The sequence below is a fragment of the Cupressus sempervirens genome, chromosome 1 (assembly GCF_028749045.1).
Source record: "Cupressus sempervirens isolate cs-2001-9-10 chromosome 1, ASM2874904v1, whole genome shotgun sequence".
NCBI lineage: Eukaryota > Viridiplantae > Streptophyta > Pinopsida > Cupressales > Cupressaceae > Cupressus > Cupressus sempervirens.
The window spans coordinates 505,675,937-505,696,716 of NC_143118.1; positions in this window are offsets into that span (position 1 = coordinate 505,675,937).

Sequence of the window (20,780 nt, forward strand, 5' to 3'; positions counted from 1 at the left end):
AACGCATAAAAACTCAATTTTTCTTGTTCTTTACTTTTACATGTGCGGCATATACTAGTTGTTTATTTTTAGGCACATTAGAACTTGCAATTGGGATCTTTTGGTGATAGGAGAGTATGCTCTTCACCCTTGTGGTGAATCAGAAATCTTGACTTACCATTTGGTTTCAAGAGTAAGAGGCAACTGAATCTTCTTGGTGTGTTTGGGAGAAAATTATTGGAATAGGAGAGTATGCTCTTCACCCTTGTGGTGAATCAGAAATCTTGACTCCCAAAAGTTGATCCACTCTTTGTGTAGTTTAGAATCCTTTAGAGGGCCTACTCTTGGACAACCTGAGAGGAATGACCCAAGTGGAGACAAGCAAATTATCCGGCTCTTCCAACCCACTATAAACTCAAGGCTATCAAGGACACAAAATCTTGGTAGACGTAGTGTTTATCTTCACCTAGTGTGATCGCTTATGGGATTTTGACCATAGGGAGATCACTAGGCAAGAATGCTTAAGGTACTCTTGTGATCGCGAGATTGGTTACTCATCGCAAGGTGAGGTGTCTCGTAATTGGGAGCAAGAGGAACACTATGAATGGAAGTCCTATCTAAACACCCTAAGTTAGTAACTACCTTTTTTAGCCGCTCAACTTTTTGGTGCAAGGATCAATCCTAGTGGACTACCCGGATCACCCCAAGATTTTACACTCACCATCTGTGTTCCCTTGGTTATGCTTATGGAATTTTCATGACATTTCCAATATCTCTTGTGGGCAACCACTTGGTGTGAGGCAAAGGAGCATCAAGCATGGGCCAAGTTGTTGAGTAATGAACCATGTCCTTTAGGTAGATATTGCTTGATGTGTTCTCGAATGTGGTATACATGTGAAATTCTTTTGAACATACACATGTTGATAGTTATACGGCTTTCTTTTAAGACCTCACATATGCTTGTATCATGCAAGGTTGCTTTGTCCCTTGCTTGATTGTTTGAAGACTACTCCATGTGTCACTATCTTGCTTGGAAAGAAATTTCTTTTGAACATCAAACTTGTTATGCTATCAACTATTGTCAAACTTTGTCAACCAAGTCAAAACATCAAATGCAAACATTTTCTTGTGTTGCTTGCTAAGGGGAGTCTCATCATTTGATTCTTATTTTTTATGTCTCTAGTTCTTGAACATGCTTAAAGTGACTATTTGGTCTTGGTGCTCTTGGTCTTTCTATCTTTATGGTCTATGCCCACTAGCTAGTTATATTTTTGCTGCAATGGTTGCCTTGATTTCTTGACTACACTCTTGGGTTGGAGAGTTGTTCACTTGTCACCCCACTTGCTCTATCTATTTGGCTATTTGGGCATCTTGCCTAGCTATTGACTTGAGTCATTCATGTCGTAAGTTTCTTGGACATATTGTTTGACAAGTTGCTTTAATCTCTCTCTACTATCTTGGCAAGTAAACACTCTACCTCCTATAGTTTCAACATCAAGTTATCTTCTAGGCTCTTTTATGCTTGGCTTTGCATCTAACACTATAGAATTCAAATCTTGTGCTACCAAACCTCAACCAAATCTAGATGATCATGATATCCTCCATATCACTAAAGAGTTTCAAGATCTATATGTGCAATACAAAGAACTAGAAGAGACAAATGATCTTTCTTACCTTCATCTATCTAAGCACATGACAGAAATGAAGTCTAAACTTGAGAGAAGGTTAGAGGAGAAGATTGCATCATTACATGAATCTTCCTTAAGGTCTTTACATGCATGTGAGTCACCTTATTTGAGGTCATCCTCTTCTTCTAGGTCTACATGCTCTACTTCAAGACATCAAATGTCTTCATCTTCTAGATCTAAAGACCTCTTTAGAGAACAAGCAAGTGATACATCCTTTGAGCCTATGCTAAAATTTCATGATGGACCTATCTTTGACCAAGATAATGATGAAGACATGGATGCATACCATTCACTTGAGAAACAACCAAAGGACTCTAGACATACTTTTGAGAGAAATATTACTCCCTTGGGGAATTCTTATGATGACATTTTGAGAACACTTCTTGGCACCAAGCTCATCGTGTTGCCTAAGTCTAGCTCCTATGGAAATCCATTCTTGGATACCTATTGTGCCTATCATCGATCTAATGACCATGCTACTTTAGATTGCATTGAGCCAAAACATAAAATCCAAGATCTTATTGATAATGGAATTATTGATACCTCTAATGATTCATGCGATGAGGATACTTTTCATGAGCAAGATTACATTAATGAACCTATGTCTAGTAGCAGCTCTATTACATCTTCCACTTCGTCCAACACTCGTGCATCTCCCAACACTTCAAATCTTTCCAACATGCCTCCATCAAATAAATAACCTAATGCTTTCCACATAGACTACGTGTATCCTCAAGGGCTACCTCTAAAAGAAAGTCAAGCTAACCTTCACTTGCTTGCAAACCATTTCCATGCTACTAATCCTAAACATCCTCAACCTTCATGCACTACTATGCCTAATCCAAGCACTACTCCATTCACTCTTCATTCTCCCTTGTCCTTAGAAGTGGCTCCATGTCAAGAGGGTTCTCAAAATGAAAAAGCTATAAATGTTAAGAAAGATCAAGATCAAGCACCCTTTCATCTCCTTCAAAATGTCACTCCTCCATATCCTATGTCTTATCCACCTCCTAAGTATGATGAAGATACCACTTCCATTATCTCCCTTGAGCTTACTAAAAATTATGAGAAAAGTTCTCTTCATATGCTATCTAAACCTACTTGTCAAGATCAAAGCATCCCCTCATGTTCTACTTCTCCACATCCACTTCAAAATTGTGCTTAAGCTTCAAGTGCTTCTATTAAAAATGTTGTTCCTATGAAAGGTACTTATGAGTCTATTGATGGATTTGACCATGTTGCTCATTCTAAAGATGTTGATATCCCTTCCCACTATCCCTTTCCATCTTCTAAATCTATCCTTGGTCCTTATCCATCTAAGCTAAAGCATTCAAACCTTCCATCCATTTTGGGGCCTTATGTTCCTCCATCTCCTACATTCACTCCTAGCTCATTCCCTAGCTCTCCCATCATACCTCAAGATCAAAAAAGACACTCATCCTTGATGACTTTTCACCCATCTATACATATAAACCAGTCATATCATCCTTATTCATCCACAAATCCCAATTCCTTTGGAAGTGAGAATAAACATAAGAATCCATTGCAAAATGAAGATCACTATGTCCCATCTAATCGACATGTGAATGCTAAGAAGGAAAATGCACAAAAGAGACTACAAAGGTCCACTATTAAGAGAGCTAAATCAAAGAAAATTTGGGTTCCTAAATCCATCATTGAAGAAATGCACTCTCAAGCACCCAAAGAACGAGGAAAATCTAAAGCTATGTGGATTCCCAAGTCTCTTTTAAAAGACTTGAATATTGAAAATACTTCAAAGTTGACATTCAAGCTTCCAAAGGCTTCCATTCCATCTTCTTCCAAAAATCTTCCTAAAAATATTCCAAAGCCTTCCACTCCACTTTTTTCCAAATCTTTTCTACCACCTCATACATCTAAACCTCAAGCTATTTCATCCATGATTCCTCCATTGTTCCAATACCCTTCAAGGTGTGTGTCAATGTTGATCTTGTCCAATATTTTAGCTACCCACATGAAATCCTCTAAAGCTTACACCTCCTTTCTATACATGAACTCTTATCCTCCATATATTATTCCTACTACCATTTTTATCAACATCTTTGAGCATACCTTTCTATGGTCTTGGCTTATCATGGCTTATCTTTCCTATAGGAGCACTATCTAAATTCAAAAAGCTTGAGCTCTTTCTAAAAATTCAAAAAATAAAAAATTTAAAAAAAATGAAAAAAAATTGAAAATGTGCCTTGGTGAAAACCACTTCTTGTGGCACCTTGGTAGCAAAAGTAAAGAGAAATAAATCCATCCTATGGTGAAAACTACTTCTTGTGACACCTTCGATAAGTACCATGATGAAAACCTGGCAAACAGGTGTCATGTGTAGTTCTTCCACCATCCATCTATCCCCTCTTCTCTCTTTGATCTTGACAATGTTGAGCTATCTTTGCATATTGGATATCTTATCCATGAGATTCTCTATTTGTGCTTTCTCATTCCCTCATAGCCTCCATCTTGAGCTTTATTTTTATTGCTCTATCCCATCGCTATCCTATCTAGTTGACCCTTGAGTCTTGATCAAAATAAATCAAACATGGTTCTCATAGGCCTCTTGACATGTCTACTCTCTTGGAATGCACACTTTCATGCTATCTCTCTCATTGGCTTCCATTGCTTATCCTACATGCTATCTTATTCATTGGCTTCCATCACTTATCTTATATGCTATCACAATTGTTGGCTTCACCACTTATCCTACACACTATCTTGCTCATTTCTTCCATTGCTTATCCAAAACCTACTTTATATGGCTATCTTTCCCTAGCTTGGGTACTCTTGAGGAGTGCGTCCTTGAGGATCATTTTCACTTGCTTCATACTCCTTTCTTATCCATCTTTGTCTATCCACCAACTTTCTGCTCCATCATGTCCTACACCTTGCTAGACATTGGGAGAAAATGATGTGATCTTGCTTGAGAACTAGTAATCTCTAAACCTTCTAAAAAATCCAAAAAATCATATATGATCTTGAAAAAAATCTTAAAAATTAGAAAATGTCCTGAAAAAAGATCTTCTTAGTGAAAACCTAGCAATAGGCACTTTGATGTATCACCAAAAAAATCCAAAATACAAAAATACAAAAAATTGAAAAAAGTCCTGAAAAATATGTCAAGTGGTGAAAACTTGGAAACATGCACTACTTGAAACCCTTGCACCTATGTCTATCAGTCTCAATCACCTACTTTGCTACACATTTCCTAGCTTGGAATTGAGATGAGAAACATTTTTAAGGAAGTTTGTCATTGTACTTACCATTTCCTCTAGGAAACCTCATAGCAAGTAAAGATTCCATCCTCATGTTCCCTTTCTTTAGATAGAATGGATTTGTAATCATTAGATATTGTTTCATGTCAAAAGAGCTAACTACATCTCTTAATGAAGTAAGAATCAAGGATGACTTAAATTCAGCTTCAACTTTATGCATACTATTATAAAAATTGCTCAGCTAAAAAGTTATCAACTTTCTTATTAAAGAAACAATAGTAACAACTCCACTTCCTAAAGATCTTATTTCTTGAAAAGTTGAATTCCTAATAATATGTCAAGGGAAAAAAATTCTGAGTATTTTTCTCACCACGTCTTTTTCCTCAAGGATTCCACTAGCTCCCTTGATAGAAACTACCACATCCTTGATTATTTTATTGCACTGCTCAATTTTCTAATTTCCATCATCCTCATCTCATAAAATTTCCTTTTAGGCTATCCACCATGGCCTTTTGTACCTCTGAATCTCCACCAGACATTGTCTTCAATTTCTCCCACATATCATGACCAATGTCCAAATCTTGAACACTGATGAATTTATGCATTAGAAAGAGGGATTACAATGGTTCCCATAGTTGTAATATGCTCTTATTGCTCTCTTAATTAATCTACACAAAGGATTCCTTGATTATTAGTATACCTTGTAACAACATGATTCTGATATTGATTTCCCATACCTTTGAGATAGAGCTTCATTATGTTGCACCATACTAGAAAGTTCTCTCTTATGAACTTAGGACCTTCCTTTCCCATCATCTTTGGATCTTTGCCGCAATCTATTAAACTTCACCACCACATAGGACCTAGGCTCTAATACTAATTTTTATTCCTAAGGGATTAGATTACTTGGTGGGGGGAATCAATAATCAACTAATTAAATAATTTTTTAATCATGTAAACCCTTATCACAATATCAAATTAATAACAACAAATGAAAGCATCAAATACATAAACACATCCAGAAGATAATGTAACATTGACACATAAATTTGGTCTTGTGGAAACCCAACTTGGGTGAAAATCATGGTGGGGATTAATACCCACAAATTGTGCACTCTTTTGAAGTATGCCCTATTAGGAGCTTGAACCTATTAAGAGTTTGCAAAGACACTATTAGGTTCTAGATGGTTAAGGGGTTTTACTCAAGCCCTATTAGGAGCATATCCTATCAAGAGTTAGCCTTGTTAGGGGACTTAGAACACTAATTAAAGTGCCACCCTATTAAAATATTTACAATAAAGGACTTGCTAGGATCCACCTGGTTAAGGGATTTTACTGTTATAATTATTAGGGAACAACATGTAGTATGATCTATAGAACATCATTTCCTTTTCCTGATTAGATCCAATGTAGTACATATAAATACTCCACTTCATACCCAACTATCTTTTGGCTTGATCACACCTTTACATTGACAACCACCACATGATCAACACACAATTCTTTCAACTTCATTAAACATATAATGTCCTCCAAACTCTAACATTTTCCATCACCTTAAACATGCCCTAACACATGTTTTAGTTTGAGTTTTAAACACATTAATCACATACAATGTACCCAAATACACATCTCAATGAACACAATAAATATTTTGTACTGTATCATCCTACAATTGTATTTACATTCAAATTCATTATGACTAATCAAACACATTTTGATCAAACAACCCTTCTTCTATAATCTTCATGACACACTTGCTTCGATCACTAGAATCTCATATCATCACCTGCAATTATTAAGATATATACCATTACATCGTGTCGAACTTAATAACATTCACAACATCATCCATACTAGTTCATGATCTTTGATCTACCACTCGTAACTCAAGAATGCAAACTACTTATCACTATAGTGCTTTCTCACTAATCATCCAAATGCATTGTAGTCACAACCATAGAATATAAGGATCATATTTCACCTTGTCCTATGACCGATCCACTTAACTATTCATAGATTTGAAAAAATAATCAAATCCCATATTGTTTGTCACTAAATATTCAAGTAGTTACACTGTCAATCTTCATTCGATCACAACTTCCTCAAACTTTTACATCAAGAGTAGCAGTCATACCTTTAACTTTCAAAGACACCTCTAAGTCTCCCATAAAGATAGAAACTAATAAAATTTATTGCAACACCTTTCATCACTTTTATAATCAACAACTTGCTAGGAAAAGTAGGTCAATTCTCGATATCAAAGACAACACAATAATTGATCATCATGCAATCAAATTTGTATAATGATAAGTTCATACATCACCTACCATCACTGCATTAGTTATGTCAATGAAAGAATCTATACTTGACCTCACATTGTTAAGATGACTCCTACCTACATCTCAATCAAACCATGACCCACAAACTACCCTTTGACTATGCATTGTCTAAGATGTCTCATCTTGTCATCATTGCTACATCACCTTGATCTAGAGGTTGACACACCTTGACTATCCTATCATTTAGGGACATCATTCTATCCTAGGTTGACCATTACATTAATAAAAATCAATAGTAGGTACCTTTCAACTCACAATCAATTATTAAGAAATCTCTTAGATCTTAGGTCTTGTGTTTCTTGGTTGTTTCATCTCACATCAACCAAGGCCATTAGATGTATTGTAAGTGCTTGGGCATCATATTGTTTGTTGTTTTCTTGAAATTAATTCCATACATCAAGGATATTATTGCCTAATATGCATAACTATATTGAATAAAGATTATTAATCTTAAATTTAGCATAACACATCAGCATCATTTTATCCATACTCATTTTTATTGCATGCAATTTTGTTAACTTCCCATCTTTCATGTAATACTCTTAGTCTCTTCTTTCGAGAGATTATCCATGTGATCGACACATATATAATTTGTAGTGAGTATTAGTCATCCCACCTTTTTCTACTCTTTAAAAAAATTGCCTAATTTGGACATGTTGTCTTCTTAATTTACACCTCTCAGAACTTTTTACTTGGCTACTTTATCTTTTCTTCAAAACAATATCACAATAAACGTTGCTTTAAAGAGGGACAAAATGTGAACACCAAAAATGTTTGCTCAATTCCTCTTAATTTAATTAAATATAAACAAATTGACTACTTATACAAAATTCTCATTCTCTTCTCATCAATTTACTCATTTTTAAATAATGGGCTTCCTCATATAAAATTCCTTTGAATAAATTAGATACTTTATAACTATCATTTGACAAATTAACTCTTCCTTAAATCATAAATTTTCTATTTTTTTTACATTGTCAACTTCAATGGTAAATGTGAATTCGATGCTCATAATTATCCATCAAATATGTCTATATTATCTCCTCTTCACCTCAAAATGACAATTTTCCATTTTTCTTGAGTTGACTCTATAGTTATTTTTTATTCAAATCTTAATAATAAGATCATTTGTTCATCATCTCTATAATCTCATATCTCATGCACGCCTATTATGTCAAAATCAATCCCCATTCAAATAAATCAATATTATGTTGTTGAGAATTATTATACACATTCAAAACAAGGACAAACAACAAATATATCTTTTTTGAGGTTTGCATTCAAATTGCCAAAAAGGGAATTGAAATTTAATTTCTTTATTTGTATTTTTGTGACTCTTGCTTTCTTAATTTTCAAATAATTAAAAAAATTAGAAACATTTTTTTAAATTTATTTTTATGCATACAAAATTATAATGTACACGGATTAGCTAGTGAAAGCTAGAATCACAAACTCACAACATATATATTTATCATAAAGGAGAGTACAATGATATGTCCTTTTGTACGTGACTTCTCCTTAATTTTGAGGCTAGAATAGTGCCTCATATTATATACATTACAATAGACTTAATTTAGCTTCTAACCTATCCCAATATTTGGAATATGTTCAACCTCCTATAGTTTTGTTAAAACATCTTTTACTCACAAGTTTTACAACTCCCCTATTTACCATAAAGACAAAAACAAAAACAACAAATTCACCACCTACATTGGAACTTTGAAATATACAATAGTTAATGCATTTGATGTCATACAATATTGTATTTTTTGAATGGTATATGTTGGGGCAATGTCTTTTTATTTATGTGTGTTGTGTTTACTGTCATCTCATTAGGACCCCATCAATAGCAATACATATCTTGTGATGTTGAGGCATCCTTTTTTTCTTTTTCTTTTTTGTGAGACTAAGTCCATACACCAAGGAAAAATTGTTACCATGATCTTATATAGAGTTCAACACATATCAACCATTACTATATCAAATAAAGATTGTTAATCTTAAAGTTAGTATAACACATCATCACTCTTTCATCCATTATATTTGTCTTGCATACATTTTTCTTTATTTCCCACCTTTCATCTAACACCCATCTTCTTCTCTTCTTTCAAGAGATTAACCATGCATTTTATGCACAAGTAATTTCTCTAGTGAGCGTCAATCATTTTATCTTTTTTGGATTTTTGTTTCATACCTAATTGGAACATCTCATCTTCTTCAATTTTTTTGAGTACTTTTTCTTATTTTTGAAACAATTTCACTATAATTGAACATTGCTTCAAAGAGGGGCAAAATGTACACAAAGAAACTATTCCCTTAATTCATCTCATTATCATACATCTTTCATTAATTACCATTATCATATATCAACCATTTATCCATTCATCACATATTACTAATATTCATTTAATAATCTTAATATATCTATTAAATTAAAATTATAATTGATTATTTAGTTAAATGTAAAAATTCTGTCTCATTAACTAACTCATTCTTCAAATTAGCAACTTCCTCATTAAAAAATAGATATTTTATAATTATTTTTGCTAAATTAACTATTCAAAATAATTAAATAAATTAGATAATTTATAATTATCTTTGACAAATTAACTCTTCTTTAAATTAGAAATTTAATACTTTTAAGAAGTCAACTTCTACTTTAAATGAAAATTTGATGTGTCAATATTATCTCTTCATCACCTCAAAATGATAATTTATCAGTGTCTCTTGAGTTGACTCTATAATCCATTAAAGTTAAAGTCGTTATTCCTACCCTTATCTCCTTATTAATTGTTTTACTCTAATGCTTATAAATGGTAACATTTCTTCATTACCTAAATAATCTTATATCCCGTGCTAGTCTAATATGTCAAAATCAATCTTCATTCAAACTAATCTTACGTTGTTGGAAATTAACATCCACATTCCAATAAGGCCAAACAACAATATATCTTTTTGAAGTTAGCATTGAGAGTTCTAAACATATAATTATGATTTGATTTCTCTATTTGTATTTTTTGATCTTTAATTTTGTAGTGCATGTAATTTTAATTTAAAAATTAAAATAATTTTTCAAATCATTTCTATTAATACAAAGCTTTGATTTATAGATATTAGTTTTGAACTATACAAACATTAGATGTATTTTGATACAATTCAAGATTTTATCTCTTTACAAACAAAATTCAAGGTCCATGATCATGAGTCATGATTCCTTCTAACTAGGAACCCCTTCTGTATCGATAATCTCAACATGGACATAAAAATACATTTTATGGTGTGAAATGCTCAAAGTGTTTTTTTTTTAATGTTATTTTATCATCTAACAAATCTAAACTACTAGATGAAACTAAAGTGTAGACAAAATGATCATATGTTTTTGCAAAAAATTTAAAATTGTTCTTCATAATCCTCTATACTTAAATCCACAATTTTTTTTTGAAAAAACTAATTCTTTTTACATTTAAAGATTTGTTTTGGCTTTGTTTATAGTATGTTTTGTCTAGACTTTAACCAACGCCTAAATTACTTACTACAACCAAAATTAAAAATCACTCTTTCTATAACAACCAAATATTACATAATTATTGCCCGACTCTAGAGTTTTATGCTTTTATTACTAAAAAATCTTTCATTTATTGATTAGATATATAAACCGTGAATGAGTAGTGACTTAACATTTCTCAAAATTAACTTTGATTCACTTAATATTAATAAAAAATAATAATATGTTGTGATTTTAAATAATAAACATGTTTCAAAAGACCTTTGATCTAGTGGCAAAGTTGAAAGGTTCTTAAAAGGTCTTGTTGAATGTACAACTCCCACATGGAAAAAGGGATGAGGTCACAAGTCATAAGCTTATGCAACTTATCCAAAATATTTTTCAATAAATCAACAATAATATACACGTACAACTTCCACATTCTATTATTGATTTAAAAATTAAATATATCTCTGTTTCCATTTAACTTAAACTAAAATATATTCAAGTCCATCATCATCCATATAGTTTGCATTTATTTAATTATAAAAAGATTCTTCACAAAATTATACATACAATGTGTGAATGAAGCGTTTGGCGATAAGAATTAGGTTGTAATTTCGTCGGGAACAAACAATCGAGGTGTCAATTGGAATGTCGCTGCTTTCTTCTTTACGACGTAACTAATTAAAAGTAATAAGACGGCTGGAACGCATTTACTATTAACAACACGCGTTCCATTGATAATAATAATAATAATATAAGAAGAGGGAAAGGACAAACGCAAAGAAATGAGCACGTGCAAAAGATAGAAGGATGACAAGCGAACGAGTTTTGACTGGGTATGAACGAATGTGTTCAAGTCTTTGTGGTTGTTATTCAAAATCTCCATCTCCGCCGCCCTAACACGGGATTTGACCGTACCCATTCTTCATTCAATTCCACCCTTTCACTTTGAATAACCATATGCTTTTACACCAATTCACTTAATCTAACTTACTAATCGTTTTATAATTAAATAAATGCAAACTATTTGGATAATGACAGATTGGAGTCTTATTTTGTTTAAATTAAATGGGCAAGGTAGGTATATTTAGTTTTGAATTAATATTAGAGTGTGGAATTTGAAGATGTATATAATTGATTTATTTATGTTTAGATGTTTTTAATCATAATAAATTGATTTTTTATTTTAAATTAATATTAAGTGAGTCAAAGTTGATCTTGAGAAATGTGGAGTCTTTTTGTCATGCACACATCGAATCAATAAAATAATAGGTTGTTGCAATTATTTTGTTGTGGTCTTAGTATCTAAAGATGTATATATATATATATAGATAATGATATATTAAATATCATTTTTTAGAACACTCTTAAATCACTAGACACAAGGTCACCAATGTCTATTGTCTTGTAGACTAGCTTTATGTCCTTGGCTAAATATTGGATATTAGCATACACAAGTATACATGTGACTTAAATACAAATTTCAATGAATGTTCCTAGAATGATTGTTCTTTGAAGATTGGACGTTCTCTAGACTTCCTTTTGCATGTCAATTCCGCAAATAAATACCTTTAAATACTAAGACATAACAATAAGTCATGCAAATGCATGTCAAGTTAACAACTAGTCAAAATGGATGGGATTCAAGAATTTCAAATTTTCAAAATTAAAGTTTGGGGTCCTCAAGTGTTTGCATGATTGACCCACGAAAAGAAAATGTCAATCTAGAGATCAAGAATAGGTGTGTTGTATAGGTTGGCAATGTGGTAACTTTTTTGTTTGGAAATAAGTATAAATAGCCATAAGATAAGATTGCATGAATATGTGTACATCTCTAGACAAATTAAGAATAATAGGATATCCCAAAGGAATGGAACAACCAGATCTTTAAGGAGGAGGACTGCTTGGATGAGGTGGTGTGCCTTGTTGTATACGTAGGTAATGTGGTAACTTTTTTGTTTGGAAATAAGTATAAATAGTCATAAGATAAGATTGTGTGAATAGGTCTAGACAAATTAAGAATCAAAGGATATGCCAAAGGAACAGAACAATCAGATCATCAGGTAGGAGGACTGAACGGTTAAGGTGGTGGATGCTATCATAATTAAGATATTAAAGGAAAACTCAAACTATTATAAGTGGAAAAATCCCCCTAACCCTCCATCTATCGGTGACTAGAAGGTTGCTTTAGCTTGGAATCTCTCATAAGCTTCTAATGTGTATAACAATTCCAAATCCTTAATTCGAAAAAGCACTAAATGGGATCCCCCTCCCCTCCCATGTTGAAATTGAATTTTGATGGAGTTGTGAGAGGTGGTTGTGTTGTGAATCAAGTTGTAGTCAAAAATTTGATTGGTTGTCTACTAATGTCTTATGCAAGGAACTTTGGCCACGTGTCTAATAACATAGTTGAAGCCTTTGCTTTGTACTAGGGCCTAAAGTTAGTTGTCAATCTAGGATGGAAGCATTTGTGTATTAAAAGGGACTAAAAATTTATTGTGGAAACTATCAAAGGAAATATAGAGTCATGTTGCTCAATCTCCAATATTCTTGGTGACATATGGATACTCCTTGTTGGCTTGGAGAGATACACTTTATAAAATTACAAAGAGCATAACAGTGTGGCAAACTCATTGGCTAGCCTTGGCTTGCAAGTCTAGAGAGTTAGATGCTAGAGGAAAATGGCTACTCTACCAGCAATTATCCAATCCCTCTTAGAAAGGGAATGAACTTTCATGCATATGGAATGATGGTTACCTTGTGGGATTGGGAACCATATTGGTTTTTAAAGGCAGTGTTAATTTTTCAGCGAGGTGTCATTATGAATTTAAATTTAAATTCAATACCATCATGAAAAGAAGGTTTCATTTCAAAGTGGCTTTTTGTTTCATGTATGGAGCTATAATGATCCAATTTGTAAGGATTACAAAATGATTTCTAGAGATTATGTCAGAGGAGGATTGAGTTTAAAAACTTATTTTTGTCCTACCAAGCTCTTAGCATGAATTAGTGACCACATCTCTCAAAGAGGAGTTATAATTGGTAGTTCACAATTGCCTATGTCTTTGTTGGTGTCTAAAGAAGTGATTTCTTACCATTCCGAGTAATAATTAGAGCAACTCAGAACATATATTTATCATTAATATTTTCTTTGGTGAGCAACCTGAGAGCAAGTATCACTTCAGTCAGGGTTTCTGGAGTAAGAGCTTTGTTAATACCATCTATTTGGAGTTGTCGAAGGAGCCTAAGCAAGAGACGAAGATGAGAGGTGATATGGTGAGATCGAGCCTTCCAAAATTGAGAACTATAAGTGAACAAATCTCTATGCTTGGATGGAAATTATGGAAGGTGGTTTGGTTATGTTCATGGAGGCGATGACGAGACATGATGAAAAGTGCTCCTCATAGTTTGTTAATTTTTGGAATGACAGGAGAGTAACCATCAATGGCATTACCTTCCAATTTAATGAGGAAATCATTGGCATGGCTACTGGTTTACCCATGGAACGCAAAAAATGGTAGAAGGTTACCAAGGATTTTGATGAAATTAGCCTCAACAATTTTTTAATGAAGGATGAAGCTTTGATCAAGCTCATGGGTGGGTTTAGTCACAAGGACCTATCAATACTATGGGATGAGGTATATTTTCTTATTATTAAGTACCTGAAGCTTAAGGGTAGGTTTTATGTTTGTTATTACTACCACTTCCCTTTACTGAATCATTTTGGGTACCATTATGAAATATTCATCCCCTTCTTCCTGCTTCATGATCTTAAGGCTACAGTGATGGATGTTAGGGATAGGAAAAAGAAGGGCAAGAAGTTTATGATATTAAACCAACATGTCATCCTCTGCCTTTATAATTTCCACTTTGCTCTTTTCCCTCCCTGCTATGTGGTCTTTCAGATTGCTCAGGGCTTGTTGAATCTCTTGAGGACTATGGGTGGTAGCTTCTCTATGACACCCACTCCTCAGTCATCCCCATCTTCCACACCCTCAAGAACCTCTAAAAATAGAAAAAAGATGCACACAAAGCCCAAGTAAATGTTTAAAAAACCCAAAAATGAAAACCTAGTGGAGGTTGATTTGGTGGATTTTGAAGAATATAATGATAGTGGTTGAAGGAGGTTTGATAGATTGGCTAAGAGTAAGGTGAGGTGGAAAAAAATGGTCAATAGGTAGATGGAAGCTGAAGGGGAGGATTCAAGGTTGGGAGTGAGTGAGAAAAGGAACAAACCAAGGAGGAAGGAGAAGACATTTAGGGGAAAATATGTTAAGGAGGATAAGGAGGAAGACATAGATGAAGCATAATAGGAGACTTTAGATTCAAAGGAGGGCAACATTAAGAAGAAGAAGGAGGACAACCTTGATTATACCCTTGTGTCAACCAAATTCACTATCAACACTATGGATTTTACCTCCCTTGTTCCCCTGCTACTCAAACCACAAATGATACCTCTCTTGTGATTGCCACTTCCATGGAGGGTACCAGGAGAAAAGATAAAGAAAAGGCTTTGTCTAACCCCAATTTGTTGCAAGTATAGGATATTGTGATGCCCAAGGGAAAATGTGTGGGTTGTCACATTCTAGAGAGTATCGTGGAGAAGACCAAACGAGATATTGATGCCCTAAAGATCTAATTTATTGCCCTAGATGAGAGCTTCAGTACCTTGATAAGGTTCATTGTTAAGGTGATGCATGAGACTACAGTTACACTGTAATTGCTCCAACATGATAAAGAGGATAAGACATAGGGAGTTGGTGACTCCAAGAAACTTTATGAATTTATGGTAGATGATTGGGAAAGGATCTTATTTTCAAGGTTAGGGAAGGAAAAGATTATAAAAATAGGCCTTTTTTAATGTGTTTTGTTTCTATTGTTGTGGATCTACTAAGAAAACCCAATTGTGAAAATTTTGAACTATGTAGGCTTATTTGGTTTTAAAAACTCCAATAGTAGTTTTAGGACTTGTCTTTATATTACTATTTTTATGATGGACACTACTACAGACTGAATTGGTATAATGTTAGATACGTACTCGATTTGGTTATGTAGGTTTTGTGAATTTGTTGGTTTTCTTGTAGTTGGTAGTCTATTGTTAATGGGTTTTCCGTTGTTTTGTTCTTAAGGGTTAGCCCCCTTATGTTGACTGCTTTAATATTAAAAATAAAAGAGCATGTCACTTTGTGATATATAATTGTAAAAAGTCATTTCATTAAAATGGACCCAAAACTTAATAGAATTTGACATTGGTATGAGAATTAAATATTCAAGAAGAAACATGTCACTTAAAAAAGTTATATTTGTACAATAAAAAATGTGCACTTCTCTAAGACCTTCTATTCAAGGTATTTCATGGATTGAGAGCCTCAAATATCGACCTAGAGCTCCCTAGTCATGATGCCAAAGGAATGCAAATAGAAGTAAATGACTCTCAGCTAAGCATAAGAATGCAACCCTTGCAAGTACACCATGGAATGGGAGATTCTAAGACGAGCAAGGATACTAGTGTCCAAGAACCACTATAAGAATTTATGCAAGAGTGTCACTAAGCTACATGAGATGCAAGAAATGTAAATTAACTAGCAAGATGAGAATGTTACAAGCCTCCTAATTAAACTAGATGTGCTATTCTGTTGCATAAAAGAAGCTATATTAATGCAATATGATATTAAACTATTATGCTATGAAAAGATGAGAGTGAGTCTTCAAGATCTTCCAAAGCTCCAAGAGCACCTATAGAAAATCCTACAGCATAACAATAATACAAAAAGAGTGGATCAAAGATAAGGAGAGAGCTCTCCCTTTTAAAGAAGTACAGACAATGGAGATCATGAGACAAGAGGACCTAATCAAGGGTGGGGAGTTGACTTCTGCATGATCCATGTGCACAATCATTTCCACCAATCACAAAGAGTTGACTTATCTCCATGCGAGATAAAAAAACCTTTTCTTTTATTCTTAAAATGGGCAAATGCCTTTATGTGTGCAACTTAGGATAAGAGATGAGTGGGGTCTTTTATTTAATTAAAGGGGGACATGTTCCTTTTGATTAAATAAAAACTTAGGATATTGTGGTCAAACCATAAGATAAAATCAAATAAATTGATTTTTAAAGATTTGATCAAGCTAAATGATTTAATAATCTAGCAAAAAATGTTGAGAATGGAGCTAATAATCTAGATGATCATTTTTGGGTGATTACAATATTTAATAAACACTTTTACTTGATTTAGTATAAAGATGGTTATGGTAGAAATTAAAAAATCTTAGATCTTCTCCCTCGTTTTGGGCTTATTTTGAGTTAGTTATTTTTTTAATAAAATGAGTAGTTTACATATAGTGCAGTATAAATATAAATGACACATTTCTTCATATCATTTGACAAAAGACACCTTTTGTATTACCCATCCATTGGTTCCAAAAGAACCCTTTTGTATTATCCATTCCATCAACTCAATATCATTTAATGGAGAAACAATGCAAATACCAATATGTGTGCTCTAGTGTGTAATAGTCATGTGTAAAAAAATGGGGTTTCCAACACTATTTCAACAAAGGCATTTGTGCAAACCTTTCATTACCATGTCCATGAGATTGTTTATATTTGAGGATTTCAACGAACATCTCTAATCATGGTCTAGGTCCATGATTTCATAGCCCTATTCCTAGCTCTTAAAACATGTGTTGTGATTATTGGCAAAAGCCATTGGATAAACTACCATTTTATGCATTGTTGTTGGTTCATATACATTCGTTGGCTAGCACCCCCCTATAGGCAGAGATGTGGGAGTCCATGCAAGGCATTTGAATTATCTTCCAGAATGTCTCAAAGGCCCATCCCATTGAATGCCATATATGGAAGGAGAATGCCTTTTTTGGGGCAGACATTAAAGCACATAATAGGGATAAATGTCATTTTTGACAAAATGCTTCATTATTTTTTTCTCACATGGACAGGCAAATTGTAGGTGAGCACACATGGATTTGATGAAGAGTCCTAAACAAAAAAATATAATAAACTTGTATATCCATCATAGCATACAAATTGCAAGTTTATAAAAAATAGAAACTATTAGAAATCTTCAAGAAAATACAATAAAAAAATAGGGAAGTTCGAAACAAAATATTCTTTGCCTGCATGCGGGTGCTAGACAACAAATGCATATGAACTACAATGTATTAAATGGTGGTTTATCCAATGAATTTTGCCAATGTTCAGAACACACATTACTTTAAAAGCTAGGAACAAGGCCATGAAAGCATGGACCAAGACCATGATTAGAGATGTTTGCTGAAAGCCCCAAAATGTACAATCTCATTGGAACAATAATGAACTGTCTGCACAAATAACTTTGTTGAAATAGTGTTGGAACCCTAATTTTTTACACATCATAGTTACACACTAGAGCACACATAATGTTATTTTCATTGGTTCTTCATTAAATGACATGGAGTTAATAGAACGGGTAATACAAAAGGAGTCTTTTGTCACATCACTTATCCACATGCACATTTGTTTCTAGCCAAATTGTATTGATGAGACAATTTGGATTTCATCACACTACATCCAACATCTCTAAGAATAAGTGTTAATTAACTAAAGTTACATGAGAACTTTAAACACTTAATTATTAACCATTATAATCAACTAAATTATTTTAATTCTTTTCATGTTTATTTAAAAAAAAAAAAAAAATTAGTCGCATGATCCACTGTGACTCTAAATTAGGTTAGTTAATTAAATTACTCACTTTCTTTATGTGTCATCTTAAATTGGACGCACTTCAATTTAGGATCTTTTAGCTCCTCTTTATAGTGTTTGCATTTCACGATTACACTTTGAGCACACACTTATCCTCCTTTCTTCTCTTCCTCCTAGGTGAAGCTGAGGTAGGACCTAACAAATCCTCCTCAATTTCCATTTCTCTTGCATATCTACTAAAGTAGGACTTATCTCATGAGTATCCTCTTCCTTCTGGACTTCATATCGCATATTGGATCTCCAATTGATAATCTAAAATACCTGTTACACCTTTGGCTTTCGTTAACATGAAATATAGAGCAAGAAGACTTAGAAGGTTGACCTTTTGGTCTAGGTCAACCTAGGTCGACCTGGTCCAAGTTAGGGTCAACCCAGGTCGACTTGGTCTAGGTTAGGGTCCACCCAGGTCAACTTGGTCTAGATCAGGGTCCACCAAGGTCGATTTGGTCACAGTTTAGGTCGACCTTAACTAAGAGTTTCCTATGATTTTGGGCCCGATGCTATTTTACTCTTGTAGTTAAATCCCATTTGTGCAGTCGGCTCCCATAGAGTAGTTTCACAAAAATTCAGAAAATCTAATCAAATCCCTCATCTGCACATGAGAGGGGCAAGAGGCAAGCACATGTGGACACCCCAATCTAACATAGGGCAATTGCAAGGTGAAAGCAAGGGTTGGTTTCTTTTTCTTCATTGCAAAGTGGGATTGTTATTCTTCATCAAGTGTTTAAAGGCAATACATCAACATGGAGTTGCGAAGGGCTCTTGAAGATGGTTAGAATACTTTAGCCTTGGGGGCTTGGTGTATAAATCACCAAAATAGGAGGGGGGTGACTAAGGCAAACCCCTTCATAGCCACCGAAACATGCAAAATCTATTATAGAATTGTAGGATATCAATTTGGCGCACACATATCTAGAAACTACTCCCCAAGGGATCTTTAGAGATGTTGGTCCAACTCCACTACAATGCCCTTGGTACATGTCAACCATGCAGGAGTGTGACCCTCCAGGTCGACCTAGACCCTGTTGCTTTTCTGGATGAATGATTTTTGGGTTTTGTTCCTTTAGTTATTTTGTTTGAGAAGTCTTGGTTAGATATTTAGAAACAAGCTCAGATCTATGATATTCAGAGCTAACTTACATCTTCCACTACATATTTCAAGGCGATCACCTCATCTCTTATTTTATCTCTTAGCATCTACCTATTTTCAAATCTATATTGGGTTGTTTGTGTACATTTAGACCTACATTCATCTTACCCATCTTACTTAGATCTCCTTTCAATCTCATAACATTGCATGAAAGGGGCCTTGCTAGTGTACTTACTTTATAAGTCCCTAGATATTTTTATCGGCATCCTTTTGTTATCTTTGGGTTTTGCTAATCAAATTTAGGGCTTGTTGAGAGTTATGCCTAGAAGCCCCTTTGAATCTTGTATTGAATGGCTTAGGGAGAAAGCGTTAAACTTGTTTTGTCTAGTTTGATTTGTTATCATTGATGCCATTTCCCCTAAACACTTTATTAAAATTAATTTCAATATAGAATAATATTTTATTTTTGTAAACATATAAAGAGTTGAGTATGTATCATGATACACAAATAACAAAATAAATGGGAATTTAAGAAGTTCTTCACTTTTAAAAATTATTATAGTTTGTGGTTATAACTTGGCAAGCATAGAGAAGCTCAACGATCTTTCTTGAATAATGAATATTAGATTGCTATATCAAAATCAAACTAGACTCCTTTATTTATCTAATCTAACTTGTGATAAATAATGATTAATCCATTATAGTAGTGACACTTAGTGGGGGTTTGGAGCCACCATTATGAACGAAACCTTTAGTAGGATAGAGTGAACTAGGATATACACAACTTACCATGCGACACTTTTATGACATTGTAAAAGAATCCAACACTTGAACTAAAACAAAAAGATGGAAGAAATTGTTAATCTTATATAATTTCATCGAATAAAAACTGATAATGATTAACATCAAGCACACTATTAGAAATATTATATACATAATAAACTCTTCTTACATTTAAATCTTCATCACATCTTATTATGGTCAACTCCTTATTCATCTCATCTAAAGTTTAAACTATCCTAATCCATCTTTTAGATAAGTAAAACATGGTCAAAACCCTATGAAGTGAAACTTGGTGGAAATATGATGATACCACCATCAACCCCTGAAAAAAGAGGGTAAAGTCAACTAGAAGGAGAGACTATCTCTCTTATACTTAACTAACCCTTCTTATATCTCATTCCTTG